The sequence below is a fragment of the Acromyrmex echinatior genome, chromosome 15 (genome assembly GCF_024713525.1).
Source record: "Acromyrmex echinatior isolate Ae372 chromosome 15, ASM2471352v2, whole genome shotgun sequence".
In the NCBI taxonomy this organism is placed as follows: domain Eukaryota; kingdom Metazoa; phylum Arthropoda; class Insecta; order Hymenoptera; family Formicidae; genus Acromyrmex; species Acromyrmex echinatior.
This window is the reverse complement of record NC_141866.1, coordinates 2014135-2027907: the sequence shown is the minus strand read 5'-3', so window position 1 is coordinate 2027907 and position 13773 is coordinate 2014135. Positions and strand designations below refer to the sequence as shown.

Here is a 13773-nt window from a genome sequence, read left to right as displayed (position 1 = left end):
TATATTAATATATATTAAATTCTTCTATGAGTAGTTTAAAAAAACACTTGTACATTTTATTGATAATACTTTTTCATATTCAATCTTACTACGAATGTTTTACCATGTTTGAACACACAAGACGTTCGGCCGCACCAAAGCAAATGCTTGTATATAAAGAATCTCTCCGGTATTTTCGCGAGCCTCGACAGAACAAGTATTAAAGTCAGTTTAATGCAGGTTCATGTCTGACCGTCGTCGCGATTCGCCACGGACCGCTTAGACTGTGCGACTAAAAGTTTCAGTACCGAATACGCGTGAAGACGAGGCTGAAACTCGCTAAAGCTTTCGCGGCTCGCCTGCTGACTCTGCTGTACGTCTTATCCGCACAGCAATCCAAACTTTGCTAAGTCAATAGCGGCGACCCTCCACGGATAAGAGGCTTCTGCGTCATGCTCTTCGATTAGTTTCGTTCCCGAGTCCCGGTACTACCGGCTGCGGAAACTTACGAGTCGTCACGACCGAGTGGTTTGTCTTTCTTCGTCTTCAACGACGGCTTCTTCCGTTACTTCGCTCTTTTATACTCCACCACGTCGGCGCACCAGTTTATGAAAGAAATAAAAAGATTTTGTTTCCGTCTCCGTGGTTAAAACACATCGTAATGGCGAAAAGTATTCGGTTGCAACGTATCGACATTGTTATTGGGCTTTGTGACGGATCGCGACATTTGGTCCCTTCACTGTCTATGGAACTTACAGTTTACAGAGAATGCCTGTACAATCTTTCAATAGCGTGTTCTTAAAATCAATTAAATCCATGTTACATGATATCAATTTATTATTTAGAACAATTAATTTATATTAGCTATTATATGTGAAATTAATCACTTTCCTACACACTACTAACAAGTTTACGAACCAAAGCACAAAATGATGTTTTCAAATTTAAGACGGATGAACTTTTCGCTTGTATCTGCGTATTATCACACAACTTAAAATTCTGATACAGTGACCGTGTTCAAATGGCAGATGAAAAAGCTAGTCTGCTATTTCGAGCAGTTGCATGTAATTGGATTTACAAAGAATTATAATTAAAAGTTAATTAATGCTAACTGTATATCATTTAGGTTCGATTGCATCAACGTTACTTTGACTTTAAGTAAAAGTTTAAAACTCTCTATCTCTTCCTCTTTCTCGATCGGCTTTAGAGAGAGAGAGGGGGGAGGGGAGAGAGAGAGAGAGAGAGAGAGAGAGAGAGAGAGAGACGGAGTGAAAATGAAAGTTATATGCTTCGCTCAAAGTTAAAGTAACGTTGATACAATCAGGCCTTACATAAGAAAGAAAAGAAATACTTCATAAATCTTTATTTACTTTATTAATATAAGTTAAGGAAAGGCGATCGGGCGGTACGAGGTGGCACGAGGTGGCACGAGGTGGCACGAGGTGGCACGAGGTGGTACGAGGTGGTACGAGGTGGTACGAGGTGGCACGAGGTGGCACGAGGTGACACGAGGTGGCACAAGGTGGTACGAGGTGGCACGGGGCGGCACGTCAGGACACATCACGGCACATCACGTTTATGCGTAATTATTGCGTAGTCATTCTCCTCCCGATGCTTGTACAGGTAATTCTGCTTCACATTTCCTTTTTGAAATCTTATTGCGAAGAATGCCAAATATAATATGAAACGTTATACTTGATGAATACTGAGTATACGATTACTAAGTACTTACAATTATTCAAGATATTTGTTATATTAATTCTGTGCCGCTTATAATTAAAGATTATATTTATATATAAAGAACATATACATATATAGTAAGTGCAAAAAGTAATCGTACAGAAAAAATATTTTAAAATTTTATTTTTAAAAAATTAATATTATCCAGCGAGAAATGAGTCATCGAATTGATGTCGAATATAAATTCGATGATTTCAATACCAATTCGACGTTTAATTAACGATCATTTCTTGTTGGATAATTAACAATTTATTCATAAAAAATAAAATAGACTGTATGTGTATATGTTTCTTAAAATTATATATACCAAAATGATGTTAATTATACAAAATATATTATCCGAAAAATAAGCGAAATTAAAAATTGTATTGTTTGAATGCTCAAAAAGTATTCGTACAGACGAAAAATTTAGCTTCTAAAATCAGGAATACATGCGAATTTGTTTGTTTATATTAGAAAAGAATATATTCATTGTATAAAATTGCTAATTAATGGTTATTTTCTACAAATAAGGCTTTTTTTATAATAAATTTCCTTGTACGAATACTTTTTGCTTTCACTATACATCAATCCGAGTTTTTCTTTAGAAATACGATTGCTAATAATTAATATTTAGCAGTCCACATGTGTAATTAATTTTTGAAATTAATGATATATATATATAAGTTAACGTATCGAGGCGACAACAATAACGTATTGAAGCAAATCACATTTCGCATCGTTTTATTGCGATCAAAATCATTTTCTTAACTTGGTGTTTAGAATTCAACAAATCTTGCATTGCATTGCAAATTTGAATATAATTTACCTATTACTTTTTCCGGATTAAGAATGCGAGATAAGACGTAAATGATAGAATGGCAGAATTAATATTTAACACAAGTGAAATATCTAAGATATAGATGAGTTGTGTGCATAAGAAATAAAGCAAAAACGGTGCAACAGACTACTCATCAGAGAATATTAAAAATGTAACGAATAAATTATTTTATCTATTTCGTAAATGCGTTAATATTTAGACGGTTAGCGCGCAACCTTGGAATTTGTTTTGGCGTGAAAAGGCGATCGGGCGGTACAAGGTGGTACGAGGTGGCACGGGGTGGCACGGGGTGGCACGGGGTGGCACGGGGTGGCACGGGGCGGCACGGGGCGCCACGTCACGGCACGTCATGTTTACGCGTAGTTACCACGCAGTTATTCTCCTCCCGATGCTCGTACAGGCAGGTAATCGTGTGCTTTTCTTCACATTTCCTTTTTGAAATCTTATTGCAAAGAATGCCAAATATAATGTGAAATGTTGTACTTGATGAATACTGAGTATACGATTACTATACCTTGCACGTTAAATTTTAATTATTTATAAAAGAATTGAGATGACAATCATGCATCACGGAACAAATATTTCGTACGTATTCATTTGGTATTAAAACGCGATGGAAAATTTATTGCTATTTCACGATATTACGGACAACAATTATTCTTGTTTAACGTAAAATTTTTGTCTGGCTTGAGTATAACTCTTGATTTGTTCTTTGAACGATATCACACGAGTTATAAAAAAGTAACGTTAATAAACTCATGCAAATAACGCAATTTATGCGATTTCTACTTTCGCGATTTCTTTAAATTAATATAGTTTGTGTAATTAATTTAACTAATTTTTTTATTTGTGCATCTTTATACGATCCGTATAAACAATTAAGCGTAACTTTAAAACTATTTGTCGGTAATAAAAGAAATATTCCTCTTTTTTATTAATCTCTAGCTCATTCCATTTCTAATCATATCTTACAGAGACACCGTAATAAGAGATTCAGCCCTTTTATCTGCACTGAATTTATTTCGCAATAGTGACGAATTAACGAGTGCTTGTATATTCATTTCTAAAAGTCAACTATAATATATAATTGCATCGTGTGATGTAATATAGACAATAGCTATATCTTATATTTTTCGGTTTATCTTCCCTCTCACGGGTACACCTTGACGTGGTGAGGGGGCTCAGTACCCAGAGGATATTTACACGAAAAGAATGATTTTTCTCAAGTATCTAAAAATTTTCGGATATGTATATATCTAGATAAATTTTTAGATATTGAATAAAATCGTTCTCTTCATGTAAAAATCCTCTGGGAAAGCTAACGTACCCTCGTCGCCGTTTAATTGAAAATGAACGAACTGCAGCCGGTTCGTCGCGTCGCGCGTTTGTTTCGGGAGTGTCGTTCAAGTTATCGGACTCAAGTTATAGTCCGCGTGCGATTATAGTATATTATTCGCGAGTGTTTTTCGCGAGTGTCCTGTGCGCGAGGATGACCCAATTCTGAGAGGAGAAGGAGATCTGGGAGAGACGTCGGGCACCAATGGAATAATCTTGTGGTAAATATTTTTTACTTATGTAAAATTAATCTTTTTTTGTTTGTTCGTAAATTTTATTTTACAATTATTTAAAAATAATAATTAAAAAAAAGAGGAATTGCTAAAACATTTAAAACTTTTTACAAATTTATTCTTTTGTTTAATTATAATTCTTACTTATAAATTAATCTTACTTATAAATTAATTCTTACTTATTAAATTCAATCATATTCAATTGCTCGAAATAGTAAGCTCGCTATTTCGTTTGAACACATTGTATCAAAGTTTTGATACCCAGTTGTGATAATATTCGCGGATACAAGAGAAAAGTCTATTATATTCGTCTTAAAAATCGCAAAAAATCGTTTGAATTGTACAGCACGCCCCACCATGCCTCGCTCGTGCGTCATTATGTGCGTAACCCGCAAGGACTCCGAGCGATTATTCGGGTAGAGACGTGCGAGTGGAAAAGTACTGATGCGTGAAAGCTTTGATCTACAATTTTGTTATCATTTCTTAAATTAAAACGTGATCAACTGATAATTGTAAAAGCGTACAATTAATTTAATATAAGAATATTTATTTTGGATTTATTTTATATTACGTATTTAGGTATATAGGTATATAGGTATTTTGTAACGGCTGCTATACAATTCTCGACTTGTTTTTGCAAACAGTATATCGAATTTGGTATATATTGTGTATACAAGATCTTTGAACTTTCGGTAAATTTCAATATAATTTGTTTATCGGCCTTTCAAATTATCGCAGAAAATATCGTATCAAATAATTTCAAAATAATGAATAGCCGTGGAATATCGAGCATGTATTAATAATATATTATAATTGGTTCGGAAGAAGAAATAGAATATTTGGCATAAGTATTTTGTAAAATGTTACAATATTTCCGAGAATATTTTCGGATGGCCGTTACACCCAGATATTTACGGTGCGTCGCGGCACACAGTCCGTGCTGCGTAAACAAGGTCGTCACGCTATCATTCACGCGGTAACAGTCGAGCAGGCAGGTAGCGGTGCGTGTTGTTCTGCGTATCGTCATATTACTTTTTAAAAACGATTGCGACGGGCGACAGGAATACCCGATTATTCTCTCTGAATATTTTACGTTTATCCACTTGCGCTAATTAACTAGTACTTATAATTAACGACACATAAGCGTATTAAGATGACGAAAATAATGTCGAGGTAAATATTTTACGAGTTGTTTGAAGTTAATTATTTAAAGCACGAGAATCAAAGCGAACGGAAGATGGAAATTATGACTTTGTTGCGATATTTACGATTAATAATTATTTCTTTAATAATATTTGCATTCGATTGTATCTCATTTTCGCGCATTAAATTTTTTTAAATTACAAATGTAATTTGTTCATCGTTTTTAGATTGAAAACGTAATAAGCGAATCATCAGATCGAATGATTCAAGCGTCAGAAAGCCATGATACATTGACCATTTGTTAATAATACATTTATTTAGTGAGATTTACGCGATTTCAAATGTGTTGCATAATACTGAATTTTAATTATATATTTTTGAACAGTTTATCGGGTTTTAATTAGCCATTAACTTGATTTCATTAATTGTATTATATAAGATGTGAAATTATTGACTATTTACAAATTTTTCATTTATCAACTTTAATATTGCGATCATAGAACGGATTGACTCTAAGTTTATCGATGTCACAACGCGAGTTTAATTTAATAACTACAATTGTGCAATTATATTCGCATTTTAATATTTGTAAATTACATAGCACTTAGCGCTTGTATGCTAATGACTTAATTGTTAAAACTGTCCCTCTCCTTTTGAGATTTGCCAAAATTCAGATTATATTAATTTATGAAACATCGCATTGTGGACAATTAATAGTCTTATATAATTTTCACCTATGGCAATATAATGATATAGACTTTATGATTTATTTCAGAAGTGTCAGTGTTCAGAAGTGTCGTGATTTAGTGTTTTTGTGAGTGATTGTGCAAGACGAAGAAACTGAGAGGAGGAGGAGGCTGGGGAGGCATCGGGTGTCGGCGGAGCAACCCATGGGTGAGTTTATTATTTATTTAAATAATTTATTTTATTAACTCGATTAATTATTTGTTATTTGTAAATATATGGAATTAATTCTTCTAAAATGATATTTTATTAAATAATTTTATTTAAAAGAAAAATAAATAAAAATTCAATATTTGCAACGCTATATATTGAAATATTAATTATTTTAGGGCCGATTTGAAATAATCTGGATATATTTGTATTTTACAGATTAATATAGTTAAAACTCCGCTGCTGCGCATCGTATCGGTGAGTGTTAAATTCATTTGATTTTATTTTTTTATAATAAAATTTATGAAAGAAAATAATGTCATAAATATGAACAATATGTATGTAATTAAAAAATCAGATTTAGAGTATAAAATTATTACGGATAAACATAATTCATCATAGATTTATGACTCAATATGTCACTTAAAGAAAAAAATATTAAAGAAGAAATTATTAAATATTAAATATAAATGATATTAAGATTAGAAATAATAGAAACAAGACCGTTTAAATGAATACATAAACTAAATACGAGAAGAGCTAATTATGGTGAAAGTTATATGTTAGATTAATATATAGATATGTTTTTTGATTAAATTTATCTCAAAAAAATGACCACGCTGATTTCGGATTCTTGACCTAATCAATTAAAAATATTTAATATTTCTAATTACCTAAATTTCTAATTATCTAAATTAAATTAGATCGTTGATTATTAATTCAAAACCTATAAAAAATTTATTGCGGAAAACATTACGTCAGGATTTGAACTTAAATTTTCTATATTTTGTGCGAGAGACAATATAAACAGTATTTGGTATCTTCGATTATCTTTATCGTATAAATTCTTGAATTTTGATACTAAATTCAATCATTATTCAATTTGTTAAAATCTAAGAATTTTATAAGATATTAAAAATAATTACATTTCCATTAAATTTATGAGCTTGCAAACTTTTGATACTATTCAATAACTTTGATCATTTATAACTAGAAAACTGCACTCTAGACACTTTCGCATTAGAATTTTCGATTTTATAATTAATCTCTATAATAAGTTATAAAATATACGATTAAAGATGTCCCGTGCGTAAAGGATTAAATCTTGTTTTTGTTTATTCGTTTAATTATATGTGAACTGAAGCCTTTCTCTCTCTCTCTCTCTGTCTCTCTCTCTCTCTCTCTCCCTCCAATATCAACTTTGTCAATCAAAAGCACAATTGTACAATAATCGTCTTTTAGACAATTCCACACCGTCCTTCGAAGGTTTTAGCCGAAGAACTAAAGTTTGTTCTCCTCGGCTGCCCGGTACACGCTCGATGATTAAAGACGTGACGTGACTGAAGCAATGAACGAAATGCATGAAAGAACAAAAGAGAATACGTGGCCTGTATAGAAGAAGACGTAAGTTTCTTAAGCGCGGAATGCCGAATGTCTTTCGGGATTTCTTGCGCGTGGGAGATAAAGGAGGAAAGTCTCGATGCAACGAAGTTAGTCGTGTAAGGGGTTTGTAGACCGAACTCCTTTACACCGTTGATTGCAGTCCGCGTCACAAAGACCCGCGACGAGAGATAAATGCTGTTGGCTGTCTCTTTACAAGTCCCTACTCATTAACGGCGACGATAAGTTTAACGACTCCGCCTCGGTGTTTCTTCAGTTGAGTCTTCAGGAACTGCACACGTAATTTCAAATATCGGTTGAAGCTTTTACAAGATCATTGCAAAAGAGTCTTGTAAAAGAAGTTCCGCGCAATGAAATATTTTATAATTGTATTGGATATTCAGAACGATCTCCTGAGAGACATTTATTTATTTCGCATTCCATATAGATATTAAGAGATAATATACAAAAATATTAAGAGATAATATTTTACTTTTCATCAATTTGTAGAAATATATTATTATATTTTCTGATAATGATGACAAAATGTATTATCAATATTACAGAGAGCATCATGCAATTATAATTTGTTACATTGCGTTTTTATCAGATTATTAGCTTTTTATTAATTATTACGTGTGAATGCGCAAAATAATCCCAATTATTTCTTTGTGATATTAATGGCTTTAAAGCCTTTCCCATTTATTTTTCAATGATGATGGTTGTATCGTCAATGTATTTGTCGATGATGACTCTCGTCAGTAATTGTTAGGTCGTTTGTACCAGAAGAAAATTGGACTTTAATCCATTAGCGGGTACGTTAAATCGTTTTCATTGGGACTCTGTTATCTATTGGTGCCATCCGGGTTTAATTGCATATAATTAAGCCGCGTTTTATCCTTTTGAGCGTCGAACGTGTTTATGCGCTTGTAATGACGCTCAATCTCATTATGATGTCAAAAGTGAAGCGTATTTTTACGCGTTAAATGTTCCCGCTCTACGTCCACTAAACGGCGGTCAGACTGCAGTCAGCGTGGCAATTGGAAAGCGCTCGATGATTTAACCGGTAATTCGTTCACGCTTCAAAAAAGCGCTATGATATGTTATTTTATCGTATTGAGAGAAAAGTTGCGTTCATAGTTCGTATGCATGATCAATAGGTTTCTATCGAGTTATTCTATCCGTTTATATTTATAAATTTATAAAATCCCAATTTTACTTTTCCATACATCACATTTTGTAAATAGATTTACTGATTGGTCTATATAATAAACTTAATAAAAAAATCTTAAATAGAGTATAACGTATTTATAAATTAAATATGTATTTATAAATTACGAGTTTGTATTTATTAGTAAGTAAAAACTTATGTTTGATATATTATATTAAATATTATAACAATATCGAAATTATAGATGAAAAAGGGTAACTATATATACATTCATGCAAAATATGAATATTATTATACTGAATTTGTTTACTGTTAATTCATATAGTAGTAATAATTGATGAAGTGGACGAAATACAAACTTTAAATATTTAAATAATTAGCAACATTATAAAATATTTCACTCGTTAAAATAAAATTATGGAAAATTGTATCCGAATCTTGAAGAATATACAAAAATTAATAGAAATTAAATCAGAGTTGTCTATTTGAATGACAACTTTACTTTTTTTCGAGAACTCTATCTTATCTAAATTGAATGATTCCCAAATTATACGGAAGTGAAAAGCAAAACGATAAGGCATGCTATCTCTTTCGTTATACACCTTTGGTATATTCGGATACAGCAATAAGAAAACTTTTGCGAACGGGGCAACGCGTGTAGATGGGGGAACAAAAGCTATGCATAGATTTACATCGCGGACGCCGCGCTTCGATTCACCCCGTGGCAAGGAGCTTTATGGTCGTCCCAGTACTCCCGGAGGCTCAACCGCACCGATTTGTCGGAACTGTATGTCGGGAAACCGTTGAATCTTTGGGGACAAGCGAATTATTATTCGGGAATATTGATCGTTTCGATAGTTATGTTGCCTATCCTGCTTTATCTTCAAAGAGCGAAAAAGACTGTTGAATTCTCTCAAGAAGAAAAAACGTGATATAATATAATAGAAATAATATAATAAAACTAAGTTGCTTACTGGTACACATAAAAATAAAGAAACTTTCAATGAAGACTTATATGTAAGAAAATTCAACATAATGAAAATATATACATGAAATTTTTAAATTATTTGTATGAAAAATATTTTAGAAGTGAGTCATAGACATTTACACAATTTGACATTTAATAATAATTAGATATATTATCACAGAAAGAAATATAGGAATAGTTTGCTGAACCATTTAAAAATTTAGATACAGATTTGAAAATAATTATATTGGACACTTAAGTTATTTGTTAAATGACAAAATTTGTTGTAATTTTGTTATCATGCTTTGTTCTACATAATTATTTGGCCCAACATGATTATTTTCAGATCTGTACCTAATTTTTAGATTCAGTAAAACCATATTTTTATTATGTGTATATATATATATATATATATATATATATATAGTTATATTATTTTTAAAATTTAATTGATTTTCTTATAATGCAACGTAGATAAAATTAATTTATTTTTACTAACTTATTTATTTTCATTATTTCGATGTGATATTTAAAAGATTGATTTGAAAAGCTTCGTTGAAGTTTCTTTATTTACAGACTATTGCAGGAAGCTTATTTAGTGCAGTTTAAATGCAGTTTTGTCCAAATAGTTACATATCGTGACGCATCAATGCGTCTTTGTACATCGTATATTTCGTGGACAATGACGAAACTGCAAAAGTTTTACATGACACAGTTTTGCAGGGATTTGTTGGCAATCTGTGGCATTCAGTCACGCAGGCTTACTGTTTTCTGTTGTTTCGGATCATCGTGCCGATTTTTTTCCGATTTCACACCATGACAGGTGTATTTTTTGATCCTTCATACAAAACCACACCACTTCGCTTCATTCTATGCAACATGACTTCGTTAAAACGAAACGTTGCGCCGTCCGATTGTGTCAAACTGAATTTTCGCTCACGAGAACACCGTTAAATTTTTTGTGATGTACTCTGATCACAATAGACAGAGAGGATTCTGCATATCGCAATGCATATCGCGTGTAAGCTGTTTGCTTCTGAGATTAAACAAGTTTAATAATTTTTATTTACACTTTTATTTAACTCTTACTATTGTTATTTGATGTCTCAGAATATAATTGAAATACATTTGCTTGATGTGTCGTTTACGTCTAAACGAGCGCATAAATTTTAGTTGCGATTACTATCATTTGAAAGGGAATATGTAATAATTTATTTATGAAAGGAGAAGAGACTTTTGTTTGACGTTCCATTGAATGCGAATATTGAACAACTGCAACATTCGACGATGTTGAAAGCGATTCATGTTTGACTAGACAGCTTCGACGCTTATTTTTATTGCGGCGCGAGTATTCTTTATAAAATGTACCGTGGAGGGAAGAAAGTGTTCGCACTTCTAAGGACGAGCGCGGCAAATAATTTATTCCAAGCGAGAGCGAGAGAGCTCGTCTGTGGCGGTTGGTTGTGGATGGTGTCGTAGTGTACGATCTTAAATGAAAATGATTTCCCTGGAGAGAAAAAGCTGGGAAGGGCCGCGTGACGAAGGGACAGGCTAGGGAAGGGAGAACGTCTTAGGTTAACCCCTAGGTCCCGAAAGAACCGCATCCACTTTATCGTTCATCTCTCTTCGAAAATACGAGAGGAATATAAACTCTTACGAATTAATGCTATTCTACTTGCGGTTATCCGTGAAACGAACTCATACCATTTCATTTCTTGATGGAAGAGTCTGATGGACCTTCGCTTCAAGTCTCATTTCGAAGAAATTACTTTTGTATCTTCTTCATGAATTAATTTACGAGATATTTTGGAATAGTATGAGCAGCATAGGTCATATTACTTATCACTATACAATAAAATAGCGTTTAAATGTATAATATTTATATTTACGATACTTCAGATCAAATATTAATTATGTTCTAAGACGCACAGTTTCTTCCTTTTATTATTACCTAAATGAAATTAATTTTAAAAGTTTTTTCCTGTACATTTATGTTGAAATCTAAATAAATGTTAATAATAGAAGTTGGTGCTATAAAATAATTAGATTTTGAAATAATATTTTTACAATATGCAATATTTTTAAAGTATTCCATCATTTGACAATGGAATCATACATAAATTAATATTAGTGAAAATTTTTTTTGTTTTTATTTCCTCGTGGCTAATTGTAAGTTTGAGATAGGAAACATTCTTCGAGAGACGATGCATCGAAAATTCAGGTTGATTCGTCTCTGCCATCAGAGGAAGGTAGAGTAGAAAATGGCGTGAGGGAGACGGAGACTGAGGATAGGGATGTGGAGAAGTTTGTAGAGTAAGCGCGGGTGAGCGAACGGAGAAGGTGTCGGTAGATGAGGAGAAAGGGAACGAAGGGGAGGATGGAGGAGCTGCCTCTCTCGGGGCCTATTTGTAAATCAGTTCCCGGTTGCTGGATCCTGATAAACGTCCTCGTTACGCGAAAACGTGCCGGCGACGCGATTATTTAACATCGCGATGCTAGCAAGCAAGCGACGACCGGCCACCCTCTCCCCTCGAAACATTTGTCTCCTGGTGCCCCTTCGCGCCTCGTCCACACCCGGAACACCAGAGGATGCACCGGATGCCGCGTCGTCCTCGTTGCTATATACGCGGCCCTATCTAAATTGCAAATATTCCCCCGCGAAATCACGATCGAGAGCGAAGACGAGCAAAGACGTGGCCACGATGGCGTAAAGTGTTTCGCTCTGGGAAGATGTGAAGTTTGATGGAGCGCGCTTGAATGAATACCAAATTAAGGTATCGTTAAATCGTTCGGTGAAATTGCTCGCTATGTATCGAAAGAACAACGAGATGATAATAATAATGAAAAATAAAGGAACTATAGAACCGACAATGCGATAGATAATGCGAACGTGCTTTAAATAAACGGTAAAATTGACATAGATTATAGTAAAGATCATAGTATGCATGAATTTGATTTTTGAATGACGTCGCGTAATCAATTTGCGCTTTGATTTAAATCAATATTGCCCATAAATTAATGGAGAATATAATTACAATGATTTATTCTCGATGAAAAAATATTTTTATTAATGTTACTATTTACAACAATTATTAAAGTTTTCTTTTTACATACTATTTTTATCTAAATTATTATAAATTTTTTATTGTTTTTTGGTTTAAAACTTAATTTTTAATACAATTACTGCAGCTATAAAAATATCATGGAATAAAAATTGTTAAACATCATGAAATCAAAGTTGTTAAATTTTACATACATCTCTATTTATATTTAGTTTTAATTTAAAATTTTCTCTATTCATATTTAATTTTCTTTGAATAAGTGACACAACAAATATCATTTTATTTTAATTATTAAATAAAATACATATGCATATATATTAAATATATATTTTGTCATATAAAAGCTCGTGGTCTTTTTCAGGCAATCATATTCAAATTTTAACTTTTCACTTCAGCAGCATATTTAACCTACATTCTCCATATGTTACAAGTGCTATTAGATATTCAAGGATCTTAATATTTTTTCTACAAAAATCTTACTGATCACAAAAAGTTTTCAGAAATTCTAAAAGACAGACCTCTCGTTAATGATTTAACATTATGGAAATGATATTATGTATATGAATTAATATATTTGTAAGATGTATGTAAAATTATTTTATTACGTGGGTTTTTTTATAAAACAAAGTTATAATGTATAGAGCATATATATTTTTAATGTAATTAACATACCAGATGTCAGATACAAGTTATTTGTCGAATTATTATAAAAGTGTAGAATATTATATATTTGTATTTATACATACTGAGAAGATTAAAATATTTATAATAAATATAAACAGTAATAACATAATTATATTCGAAGAAAAAAATAAAACGGTCATACATTTATCGCATACATTTATTCAAAATTTTATTGGACTACATCAGGTCTCAAATATATCACGAAAGAATCGGCATGATATGTCATTTCGCATTGATGCAGCTGTAAAATTTAAGGTCCGTCTATTGCAAAAGTTATTCGCGTAAATATTGATTTTCGCACCGATTTCAAATGTAGTTATATGATTTTGCGATTTCTCACGCTCTCGAACGTAAATTGCAACACG

The 13773-nt window shown here is 32.4% G+C and overlaps 1 protein-coding gene across 1 annotated transcript in view; it reads left to right on the top strand.

Moving 5' to 3' along the window:
- The first annotated feature begins 3697 nt into the window (after nt 1–3697).
- LOC105151155 (uncharacterized) overlaps nt 3698–13773 on the top strand; it is a 66319-nt gene continuing 56243 nt past the window's right edge. The window contains exons 1-3 of the mRNA XM_011064704.2: nt 3698–4095; nt 6026–6144; nt 6364–6402. The gene's annotated coding sequence lies outside the window, so the exon portion shown is untranslated. The remainder of the gene's footprint in view (nt 4096–6025; nt 6145–6363; nt 6403–13773) is intronic.